Below are 13382 nucleotides of genomic sequence, written 5' to 3'. Positions count from 1 at the left end.
TTCAATGTGGCCAAGTGCAAAGTAATGCACATTGGGACCAAGAATCCCAGCTACAAATACAAGTTGATGGGGTGTGAACTGGCAGAGACTGACCAAGAGAGAGATCTTGCGGTCGTGACAGATAACTCACTGAAAATGTCAAGACAGTGTGCGATTGCAATAAAAAAGGCCAACGCCATGCTGGGAATTATTAGGAAGGGAATTGAAAACAAATCAGTCAGTATCATAATGCCCCTGTATAAATCAATGGTGTGGTCTCATTTGGAATACTGTGTACAATTCTGGTCACCGCACCTCAAAAAGGATATTATAGCATTGGAAAAAGTGCAGAAAAGGTTCAACTAGAATGATTAACGGTTTGGAACACTTTCCTTATGAAGAAAGGTTAAAACGCTTGGGGCTCTTTAGCCTGGAGAAACGTCGATTGCGGGGTGACATGATAGAGGTTTACAAGATTATGCATGGGATGGAGAAAGTAGAGAAAGAAGTCCTTTTCTCCCTTCCTCACAATACAAGATCTCGTGGGCATTCGATGAAATTGCTGAGCAGTCAGGTTAAAACGGATAAAAGGAAGTACTTCTTTACCCAAAAGGTGATTAACATGTGGAATTCACTGCCACAGGAGGTGGTGGCAGCTACAAGCATAGCCAGCTTCAAGAGGGGATTGGATAAAAATATGGAGCAGAGGTCCATCAGTGGCTATTAGCCACAGTATATATATGTGTGTGTGTATATATGTATGTATGTATATGTGTGTGTGTGTATACACACACACACACAAACATATATTGGCCACTGTGTGACACAGAGTGTTGGATTGGATGGGCCATTGGCCTAATCCAACATGGCTTCTCTTATGTTCTTATGTTACTTTTATCAATTCTAACCCAACTGCTCAGCAATTCCATTGAATGTCCACGAGTTCTGATATTGTGTTAAAAGGAGAAAAGTACTTCTTTATCTACTCTCTCTATCCCATGCTATCATGTCACCCCTCAGTCGACGTTTCTCTAAGCTAAAGAGCCCCAAGCATTTTAACCTTTCTTCATAGGAAAAGTGTCCCTTTTCTGGACTTTTTCCCATGCTATAATATCTTTTTGGGGGTGGAGTGACCAGAATTGTACACAGTATTCCAAATTAGGCCGCACCATCAATTTATACAGGGACATTATGATACTGGCTGATTTGTTTTCAGTTCCCTTCCTAATAATCCCCAGCATAGTGTTGCCCTTTTTTATTGCAGTCACACACTTCTTGACATTTTCAGTGAGTTATCTACCACAACCCCAAGATCTCTCTCCTGGTTAGTCTCCACCAGTTTGTGTTGGAAATATGTATCTGTTTTGTATGTCCTTTGCAATGTTCTAACGTTCCAGTCATTATAGGGTTAACACTGTGCCTGATTCTTTATTGTCTGCATGACCTAGGAAGAAGATACTGACTGCTGTCAATCAAGGTCTAGAAGCAGGAAAACCTGTTTTGTTTGTTTGGTCAGTTAGTCAGGTGACTTCCTTTGTTCAGGCAGAGGGTTCAAGAAGGAGGAGGAAGTGGTCTTCCATTAAGCACATGATCTTCTAGTGTAAGCATGTAGTTCTATAGTGTTTGTTATTTTCACCTCCCAGTACCCTTTCCCTGTAGTAATAAATATGTTTTTGCCTTTTTATGTTAAATGCCTCTCAGTGATTATTTGATCCAGTGATCCATCACACTGTTTTTGATAAAGAAACAGAATTTCAAACAGAAATCCCTAACAAAATTGGTAGCAGAGTATGGTTCTTGGGTTTTGCCATCAAGTTGGTAGCTTATAGCATGGACTGTTTTTTGAACTCTAAATGATTTTTTAATCTGGATTGCCTTTGAGAGCATTTAGAAAGCAATAGAAAGCAAGCTGCAATGCTGTGAAGTCAAGCCACAATTTTAAAATGTCGTCTTTTTTTTCTCTTGCCATTACTGAGAGCATTCTGAATTAAATGAGCTTTGAATTCAGATTGTCTCGATCTGGAAATGCTGCTACTTTTGTCTAAAAGCCTCAGATGTGTTAGAAAGAGAATTTTTTGAGCTTCTTAATCCTTTTGCTATGGATTACGTCAGAGACCTTGGAAGAGCCTTGCTGCAACCACGCGCGCATATTCAGCCGCCTTTTCTCTCAAGTGAGGAAGGAAGAATCTTTAACCCTGCCCTGCCTGATTGCTGTGAAAAATGTCAAACCCAGAGAGAGGAGCCACTGGATCTTCTGTTTCCACGTCTTCAGGAACAGCCACTGCAAATCTTGGTTTGGGTACCGTGAGTAACCTACCAGTGATAGGATTTAGTACCCTGAAGTTAACTAAGAATAATTTCTCATTCTGGCTCTCGCTCCTAACGCAAAGCTCCAGGGCAGTAAGAGCAGTTGGGAGGAGCCCAGAAGAGTTTCATCCGGGTGGGAGGAAAGGCTTAACTAATAACACTGATAAAAGCAGCAGTAACGTCATCTGTTTTTTCTGTCGCCGAAAAGGGCACACTAAAAAAATGTGTGAAGCATGGCTGCAACGGGACTCTAGCAGGGCTAAAGTACAGCTGATTGAGAGTAGTAGCCACAACAGCAATAGTTCTTTTGTCAACAGTGAGAACTAAGGGAGAGAGGAATACAGCTGGAATAACAGTCATTTCCAGCAGGCGGTGTGTCATCCAGAGATTTTGAGAGCAAGGCCCAAGGCGTTCCAGGAACCAGCTGCTTGCAGAGATGGAGCAACATCAGCAGTGAGGGTTGGAACGACCATTCCAATGAACAGGTTGGAGATACTAGATGCAAATCAGTTCATCCCCAAGGAACAACGTCAGTGGGTTAAAGAGCTGAGGATGGGGTCTGTCATTATCAACAAAGAAATGACTGTCATGTGTCAGTGATTGGCTAACCAATCAACCAGCCAAGATAAAATCAGGCTAGGTGCCCACAAAAGGAGGAGCTTCTACTTCTTCAAGTAGCCAGGCTTCAAGAAGCCAGGAGTCTTCTTCAGGACATCGAGAAGAAGGTGCCAGCACAACAAGGTTGAAGAAGGATGGGACTTTGAAGATGTCTCTCTGGTGTTGTGGGCCTGACAGCATAAAGTGTCAGTGAGTATAAGCTTAGGGAATTAGCTAACTAACTACACAGTCCAGTGTAGGGAGGCAGGCAAATTGCCTTAGGATTTTGTTTAGTGTTCCTCTGTGCACAGTATGTTTGTTTTACTTGGTTTTTATCATCCCATTTTGTGTTTCCCTTTCCCTCTTCTCTTGTAAATAAAGTTTATATATTTTTCTATAAGTTTTGCCTTTTACTTGGTAGACCTGAGACCTGATAACACACTGACCAAAAGAACCTATGTGATAGTCTTTTAAGTTTTCCAAGTTATTTTATTTTATTTTTTTCCCTTCCTTTAGCAGGCCTCTAGGGCATGGCATATACTCCCTGGGCCTGGATGACAGTTATGACAGGTCTGCAGCTGGGTGTGAGTAACAACAACAGCTGTGGTTCTTTCTTGATAATATGGTATGTGTCTTTTTGTCTGCTTTCAGTCCTGAATACTTGACAAAGGCTGGCTTAGACAAGCATTGACAAGGAAAGGTGGATCAATTTGTTCTTGCTTAGTTTTGGTCCAGTTGCTTCCTTGGTTCTGCTTTTCCTGATCATTTCATTTTAAGTACAAGTAATGTCCTTTGTTGATTTCTCAAAGGCATTTTCCATAGCAAGTGGGTTTGAGCATTGAATCCATAGATCTTTAAAAAATGGGGAGAAGGAGGTGTTACTTTTACCTTTCAAGTATTTATACACAGTTGTAATTTCTCCAGACTTCAAACCAAGTAATTTGTAGAGGGTTTTAGCCCCAAGGAAAGAATGTTGCAGAGCTCACTGTTTAATGACACTTCATTTAATAGCTTTTTTTAATAATATGGACAATTTGGTCCAATGTGCACACTGAAGGCAAAAAGGAAGGGGAACTTTGTTCTTTGGATTTTTTATTTCTTTATTATGATTTTTTTAGGGATCAAGATAAAAGACATATATAGTGCTGTAAGAATTAGCCCTGAAGGAGAAGAAATTGCACACCTTCATTTAATTTGAATTATATACAAGCTGAGTATGACTGAGTGAGTTATGGGGGGGGTAGCATTTAAAAGCCCAAGTGTCAAGCAAAGTGTTTCCTCAATGAAATAAAATAATGATTTAGTAAAATCATTCAGTAGTGGAGATGGAAGACCAATGAAGTGTAAATAAAGTGACCAATGAGATGTAAATAAAGTGAAATATGGGACTGCCAATTTCCTTTCTTCTTGATGACCCCCCCCTTCACTAGCACATTGTTCCCAAGGTTTCCCAAAAGTTGTTGACCAATAGACAGAAAAGAAGTATTTCTTTACTTAAAATGTGGTTTAAATGTGGAATTTGCTGCCAGAGGATGTAGTGATGGCCATAAACACAGATGGCTTGAAAGGGGATTAGATGCATTTGTGGAGTATATCTGTGACTACTAGCTATGGTGAATAAAGGGAACCTCCATATTCAGAGGCAGTAAACCTCTGGATATCAATGCTAGGAAATAGCATCAATGGAAGGCCTTAGCCTCTATGTCCTGTTGCTGGCTCTCCAGAGTAATTGATTAACCATTGCATGAAACAGAATTGTTAATCTTCCACAGCAGTTTTGCATAGTGCAGTGGGAAGGGAGATTTATTGCTGTAAATCTGGCCCTTGTAACAAATGAGTTCAACATATCTGTTTGAGAACATAAGAAAATTCAAGAAGCCATGTTCGATCAGACCAATGGCCCATCCAGTCCAGCACTTTGAGTTACACTGCGGCCAAAACCCAGGTGCCATCAGGAGGTCTGTCAGCAGGGACAGAACTCCAAAAGCCCTTCCGCTGTTGCCCCCTCTCATGTTAAACAGACTCTCTCTCAACATGATTCATACCATCCATTCCAGAATTTCCAGTGTATCCATTCCAGTAATACTTGGCATTTATATAGTCCACTGTGTCTTCAAAGTGTTTCATATACATTATTACAGAATCTTTACAATTTTGTACAGTAGGAAGGACCATATTGCCTCATACTACAGGTGGAAGCTGACAGATAGTAGCTGAGGCCTTTCTGATCAGTGTCTCCCTGGCTTACTGTTCATACCCCTAGTTTAGTATTGCCAACCTCCAAGTGGTTTCTGGAGATGTCCTGGAATTACAACTGATCTCCAGATGACAGAGATCCATTCCCTGGAGAAAATGACTGCTTTGAAGGATGAACTGTATGACATTATACCCACCCCCAAGGCTCCACCCCCAATCTCCATGAATTTAGAAACCCAGAGTTGGCAACCCTATCCTAGCCACTGAAAGACTCCAGGTGTCAATTTGGTCTTTATCATAAACAAAACCATACTAGGCTACCAATCAAGTACCGGATCTGCTTCAAGGTTTTAGTACTGACATTTAAAACCTTGCGTGGCTTGAGACTGGCATACCTGCAGGACCGACTCCCCATATGAACCCCGGAGGTCACTACAATCGGCCAGTCACCATCTTCTGACCATCCTTGACCCAAGGGACGTCCAGCTTGCCTCGACCAGGGCCATGGCTTTTTCAGCCCTGACCCCGATCTGGTGGAATCAGCTCCCTACGGAGGTTCAGGTCCTCCCGGATTTGTTATCATTCCAGAGAGCTGTTCCGCCAGGCCTATGGCTGAGGCGGACGGACGGACGTCCTTACCATCTAAACTGGCCCCACTGCACTGATTGCACTGATCTATCCACACCATCCATGCCGCCTTAATGTGAGCAGTGGCTTAATCACTTTCATTTTAAATTGTTTTAACTGTTTTAATTGTTTTAAACTGTTTTGATTGTTTTATTATGTTGAAAGCTGCTCTGAGCCCACTATGGGAAAGGGTGGCCTATAAACCTGCGGAAATAAATAAATAAATAAAATACTAGGATGCTGGTTAATTTGGTATGGGTGCAGGAGTGGGGGTGTTGACCTGAAGCATACTTTTAAAATAATTAAATGTCAGTATCAGGAATGAGGTGTAAAAGTTGTTTTGCACTGCATATTCATTCTGGGTGACAGCAACTGTATCTTGGATTATCTCAGTATTATTGTCATTGCTTATTAGGCATCAATGTTTTTCCACATTTTCATTTATATTTCCTTATATTCATTGTTATGTATAATCCATATGTAACCATATATAATCCATACATCCACATGTAACCATATGTAATCACATGGCCATGTATAACTATTGTATTTTACTGGATCCTTTTATAGGCTTTATGTAATAAATTAATCTAACAATAGAGTGTGGGAGATTGGGGCCTCCAGGAAATGAAAGCATCTGTGTGAAAGCTTATCAAATCTCTTTGGTTACAGAGACGAGCAGCAATGGAGATGTGTCTACCTTGTGAGAAAGGCCTTGGAGGAAAAACATCAAAGTCTAAGAATGCAATTTGAAATAACTGTTGGTGGGAGGTTCGAGTGGGAGAATTTCTGGCCATTAAATTGTATCTATAAAGGACTGTTAAGTTTCAGTTTATATCAGTTCTGGCAAGACATCAGTCTTGCTTGCCCACATACTACAAGTCTGAGATATGCATTTGCTCTGCTGACACACTCCAAATAAACTTTTTCTGCTTTATATGAGAAGCCTACTCAAGTGTTACCTGAGCAAAACCTTACAGGCAGTAGATGCGGGGAGGAGTTAGATTTTATTAAAAAGATTGTATGTTCTGGAAAATGAATAAAGAAGTTGGTATTCTAAATGTGCAATACTCGAAAGACTTTATCATAAATGGCTCTCTTGAGAGTTCCCTCCCCCCCCAGATTAAATCATAGCCTTCTTACCTGGGAGTTGGAGGCCCCAGAAGAATATGGGTAGAAAACTGTGATTAGCTTCCAGTCATTTTGAAAATCTAGCCCCTGTGAGGAAAGAGCACAACCAAAACCAGGTATCACATAATAGGCTAATAAGAGATTAAGAATCAAATGATATGTTCTCCTTCCTCAAAAATTAATCTTTTAGACTTGCTAAACAAAATTTGCATCAAACTGTTTTGGGTTTTGCCATTTTGTCAGTTAAAAAACAAAACACCCTTTCTCTTGACAGTCACCTGCTTCCTCCCTTTTAGAACTGAAGACAGTAGGATTAGGGCCTTAGGTAGTAATAGTTTAAATTATCTGCATCAACACCATAAATAATGACTAGAACCCTGCTGCAAAATATATAGATGCCACATTATGTGCATGAGAGAGCTAAAATGAACAAGCCTTCCTCTTGTGGTTTGGGGCTGCGGTCCTCCACTCTCAACACACTTATGTAGATTTCTGATACTAAATATTTAGAGTGGGGAGATTGGAATCATGGCAACTGGTTCCACATCCAAGCAAAAGTATTGATGGTTTATGCACGTTGAAACTGTGGGCTCTCTTCTCATTTACATGTATAGCATGTTCATAAATAGTCTGGATGGTCTGGATCTATATGGAGCCCCATGCTGCAGAGTGATAAGCTGCAGTACTGCAGTCCAAGCTCTGTTCACGACCTGAGTTCAATCCTGGCGGAAGCTGGGTTCATGTAGCCAGCTCATGGTTGACTCAGCCTTCCATCCTTCCGAGGTCAGTAAAATGAGGACCCAGCTTGCTGGGGGAAAAGTGTAGATGACTGGGGAAGGCAATGGCAAACCCACGCCATAAAAAGTCTGCCATGAAAACGTTGTGATGCAATGTCACCTTAGAGTCAGAAATGATTGGCACTTGCACAGGGGACTACTTTTACCTTTATATGGTTTGATCAGTGTTTGGAACTCAGGAGAAAGGCTTGCCAGTATGATCTTCCGTTCTAATTCTCCAAGGCATGGTTGTGAGCAAAACCAAAAAGTGCTTTTGTGAAGAGCATAGTCCTCCTCTGCCACCTTAGTTAATAGCCATTTCCCCACAGATAGTCATATAGTTGGAGAAGCAACAGCCTGCTAAAAGCCTGGTTAATTTAAATACTGTTGAAAGAGTAGAACCAAGTGGGCAGCCGTGTTGGTCTGAAGCAATAGAACAAAGAGTAGACAAGTTTCACCTTTAAGACCAACTAAGTTTTATTCAGAATGTAAGCTTTCGTATGCTCTTAAGCAGACTTCATTGGACAAAAATGGAATGGCAAGCAATTCTACATACAGAGAAAGGAGACAGTGAGCTGGTATGTAGAGTCATAATAATAATAATAATAATAATAATAATAATTTTTTTTTGTATCCCGCCCTCCCCGCCAAGGCGGCTCAGGGCGGCTAACAGCATCTATACATGTACAACAATAGGTAATAGATAAAACTTAGTTAACAATAAAAACATCTAAACATTATAAAAACCCGTTAATAATTTAAAAAATTTAAAATTCACAGTTTGAGTTAAATTAATCTGGCAGCATAATAATATTCTGACGCTGGTGCCTGCCAGTTTAAGTATCTATACTTAATGTCATGGAAATGTTTTTTAGCAGATTAAAAGAATCACAGATTGGGGTCTATGGCTGACTTGGAGCAACGCTTCCTAGACTTTCACCCACTCATACCTACCTTATACCTGCATTATATTGATGACATCTTTATGGTCTGGACACATGGTAAAGAAGCCCTGGATGCATTCCACCAAGTATTCAATGACTTTCACCCTACCATCAACCTGATAATGAACCAGTCTATGCAGGAAATACATTTTCTGGACACCACTGTAAAAATACACAATGGATGCATAGACACTACCTTATACAGGAAACCTACTGACCGACAAACATACCTGCATGCCTCCAGCTACCATCCCAAACATACCAAATGAGCCATTGTATACAGCCAGGCTCTACGCTACAGCCGCATTTGCTCCAATCCTACTGACAGAGATTCTCACCTGAGGAATCTACAACAAACCTTTTTGGAACTAAAGTACCCACCTAATGAAGTCAAGAAACAGATTAACAAAGCCAGAATGATACCCAGAGAAAACCTGTTACAGGACAGACCCCGAAGAGACAATAACAGAACACCACTAGTGATCACACACAACTCTCAACTGAAAACAGTTCAATATATCATCAGCAACTTACAACCTCTATTGGACAGTGACAGCTCTCTTTCAAAATTACTGGGGGGGGGGGGTAAACCTTTTCTTGCATACAGACAGCCCCCCAATCTCAAACAACTCCTCACTAAGGGATGTGCAAAAAAAAAAAAAATCGGTAGTACACGGATTCGGGAATATATGGGAGGGGGGATATGGAATCCCATATATTTCTGAATTCCATAGTCGGAATAGCCGCATATACGGTAGATGCGCGGCTATTTCAGAATATACGGCCCCATTATACCCTATGGGCCATTGAAATCAATGGCAAATAGGGTGTATTTGAAGCCGCCTGGAGGGGAGGGGGTTTGAGGGAGAGACCCCAAATTTGCAAGGGACCTGCAGGGGACTCTCCCCTACAAACCCCCCAAGTCCCAAAAAGATTGGGCCAGGGGGTCCAATTCTTGGGGCACCAAAAGCCAAACCTAACTTCACACCAGAGAATCTCTATAGGACCCAAATGCACTATATACATCTATCTACTCTATGAACCCTGCCACACAAAACACAATCTGCTCAAGGCCTGCTCTGCAGACCTGGTTGCAGCAAACCCAGATGCCAGCTCTCCAGCCCTGCCCCAAAGAACGTGGGGAGAGCTGGCCAAGCACAACAAGCCTGCTGGTTCTGGGTCTCTCACACAGCTGCCAGCTTCCCTGCTACAGAACACACAATCTACGGATGCCAGCTCTCCAGCCCTGCCCCAAACAACGCAGGGAGAGCTGGCTAAGCACAACAAGCCTGCTGGTTCTGGGTCTCTCACCCAGATGCCAGCTTCCCTGCCACAGAACACACAATCTACAGATGCCAGCTCTCCAGCCCTGCCCCAAACAATACAGGGAGAGCTGACCAAGCACAGCAAGCCTGCTGGTTCTGGGTCTCTCACACAGGTGCCAGCTTCCCTGCCACAGAACACACAATCTACAGACGCCAGCTCTCCAGCCCTGCCCCAAACAATGCAGGGAGAGCTGGCCAAGCACAATAAGCCTGCTGGTTCTGGGTCTCTCACCCAGGTGCCAGCTTCCCCCCCCCAAAAAAAAACCAGAACCAGGAAAAGGGACAACAGGAGAAGGCCAAGAAGCTCAACTGTTAAAAAAGTGGCCTTTTAAACAATGACAATTAGGCCAAACAGCCCCCCGCCCCAAGAACCAGAAGAGAAAAGGAACAACAGCAGCACAACACAGCAGCAACAAATCAAACACAGAATCCTTTTAAAACTTTTAACAACACAGGAACTTTAATAACCCCTCCCCCCCAAAAAAAAACCCCTTCACCCTAACCCAGAGAAATCCAAGCCACCCAAATCAGGAAAAGTAAAAGGACACTGCACTTTTAAAAGTCCTCTCACTAAAGTAAGATATAGGCAAATTGGCAAAAAAAACCCCACCCCAGGCCCCCTCCCCCAGCAGAACCCCCTAACCCTAACCCCAAATAAGCTAGTACCCACCACCCAAATCTGGATAAGTAAAGGGACTCTGAGTCTTAAAAAGTCCTTTTACCAACTAAAATAAAAACAAGAACCCCAAGACTGTCTTACCTTAGACGTCTTCTCTACTCCAGGCAAGTCTGGTAAGGCTGAGAGAGAGCAGCAGCAGCTGAGGCCAAGAGCCAGCACAGTACAATCTCTCTCACACAGCAACACAGCAGCAATGGAGGAGTCCAGCCAGGCAGACACCTTAAAAAGGTTCTCTGGCCCTACAGAGAGCAGTTTCAAAAAATAGCACTGCTCTATGATTGGCCAGACAACAACGCTTACTTGGATACCCAAGTAAGCAAAAGATCAAAAGAACAACAATGTTGCTGATGGCTGGAGGATCAGATACACAACAGCCCTGCAAAGCATGCATTTGTAATGCATTTTGCAAATGCATGCTTTGGATTGGCTGCTGGGGCTCCTCTTCCCCCTCCCCCCCGTCCCTGATCCCAGGGAGGCTATGGGAGAGGCGGGAAAAGGCTACCAAAGGCAGGAAAAGAGGCAAGCAGCTCCCCTGAGGCTGCAGAAGCACCTTTTCCATGGATTTCCGTATACTTCCGAATATCTATATGGAAGTATATGGGGAGCCATACTTGTCTCCCGCATAATGGGCCCCAATTGGATTCGGCTGTATGGGATTCTGTATACAGCCGAATCAGGGGTGATTCGGCAGTTGATTCGGCTCGACCAAACCGAATGCACACTCCTACTCCTCACCCACAACAATACAACATCGCACCTGAGCATGAACACCAGTACCAGAACTTGCAATAAACCCAATGCCAACTTTGCTGCCACATACACCCAGACAACACAATCACTGGACCTAACAGCATTAACTACACCATCTCAGACTTATTCACTTGTTCATCTTCCAACATTATATATGCCATTAAATGCCAACAATGTCCTTCAGTTCTCTACATAGGGCAAACAGGACAAACCCTTCACCAAAGGATAAATGGACACAAATCTGACATCAGGAATTACAGAACTGAGAAACCTGTCGGAGAACACTTCAACCTTCCTGAGCATTCAATGGGTGACTTCAAAGTAGCTGTTTTACTGCAAAGGAACTTCAAGAACAGAATGGAGAGATAAATTGGTGAATTACAAATTATTATGAAACTTGGAAGAAACACCTCCCCAGGACTGAACAGGAATATTGGTTTTTTACCCCATTACATATGCTAAACCAACTCACACTGGGTATAGCTATACATCCACAGTACTCCAATGCATTTCTCTTTTAGAACAGTGCATCAGAATTTTTTGTTTTTTGTATTGACATACACAAATAAGGAATATGGGTTGTTTATCTCATTACATATACTAACCCATCTTCCACTATATTTTAATGTACCCTTTTTTTCTAATGGCAAACTAGAATGTATTTATCTCTTAGAACAGTGCATCAGTATATTGGGGGGTTGGTTTTTTTGTATTGACATATTCAAATAAGAGATATTGGCTGTGTATCTTATTATATATACTAACCCATCTTCCACTATATTTTAATGTATTCTTTTTTTCTAATGGCAAACTAGAATGATGTTATAACCTCTTGAGAAATTAATGCTCTCTATTTAAACCCAGTACAAAGCCAGAATGATACCCAGATTTATGGCATTTCACACCTATGACATCAATCTGCTTTTTATCACCCTCCACTGTTGTTTCAGCCCAGTTAACAACACTAACAAACAAACAAACACAGACCCCAATTTGTGATTCTTTTAATCTGCTAAAAACATTTCCACAACTCTACATATCAACTCACTGCTCACTTTCTCTATATTTAGGATTGCTTGGTATTCCATTTTTGTCTGATGAAGTCTGCTTAGAGCATACGAAAGCTTACATTCTGAATAAAACTTAGTTGGTCTTAAAGGTACCCTTGTCTACTGCTTTGTTCTGTTGAAAGAGTAGTCGAGGGGGAGCTGTGGTTCATTCTCTAATGTTTAGGGTTTATTGAATGTTTTCTTTTGCAGTTTAGCCTATCTCTTTTTGTTTCTCTTTGAGTTAGTATGTGTGAGTACTTGAAGGCCTGTCCTGCAGTCATTGTCTTTTTGCAAAATCCTGTAGAAGCAAACGTCACTGAAAGCAAACACCAAAAGGTGAAATGGATTATTTCCTGAACTCTGCCAACACACATACTTGAGCTTCTGTACCTCCAAACATTTCAAAGATGTTCATAAATCCTAGCTCTTCTTCAGATGCTCAGTTATGACTTTATTGTTTCAATATGCCTTTTTTTCTGGGTGACAACTAGTTAGTTTTTTTTTTTTCTAAAAAGAGGAGACAGAGGATTTTCAAGTAGGTAAAATGTTGAAAGAGATACCCCAGGACACTCAGGAGCCTTTTTCTCCCACCATCTTGAGGGGTCTTAAATTTCAATGACCTGCCCTTCGCTCTGATGCTTATGAAGTCTCATTTTTTAATGCTGCCTCTTTGGTTGCTTTTGGGGGCATGTTAGGATCAGCAAGCTGGTGGCCAGCTCTTAAAATGATAGATCAGGTCACTCCCTATGTATTCAAGATGTACATATGTTGGACACAGGTGTCCGCATTCAAGTGTGGTATTCAAAAACTGATCACCATGGTAAGGGAACAATGATTGTTCTGGGCTTGTGCTCAGAAGGGGATCTGTGTCCAGTACCTACATTGTGCAGTTACTTGGCTTTCAGGGGTGGAAGCGAAGGTTTCTTATTTCATCACCAGGATGGCTCCCCACTCACTAAATTTCACTCCTGGGCGGTGATGAAGAAAGCCTTGGATCCTTTGGCCTTGTGAGGTCTGCAGTT

The sequence above is a fragment of the Heteronotia binoei genome, chromosome 1, assembly GCF_032191835.1.
Source record: "Heteronotia binoei isolate CCM8104 ecotype False Entrance Well chromosome 1, APGP_CSIRO_Hbin_v1, whole genome shotgun sequence".
Lineage (NCBI taxonomy): Eukaryota > Metazoa > Chordata > Lepidosauria > Squamata > Gekkonidae > Heteronotia > Heteronotia binoei.
This window is presented reverse-complemented; position numbering follows the sequence as displayed.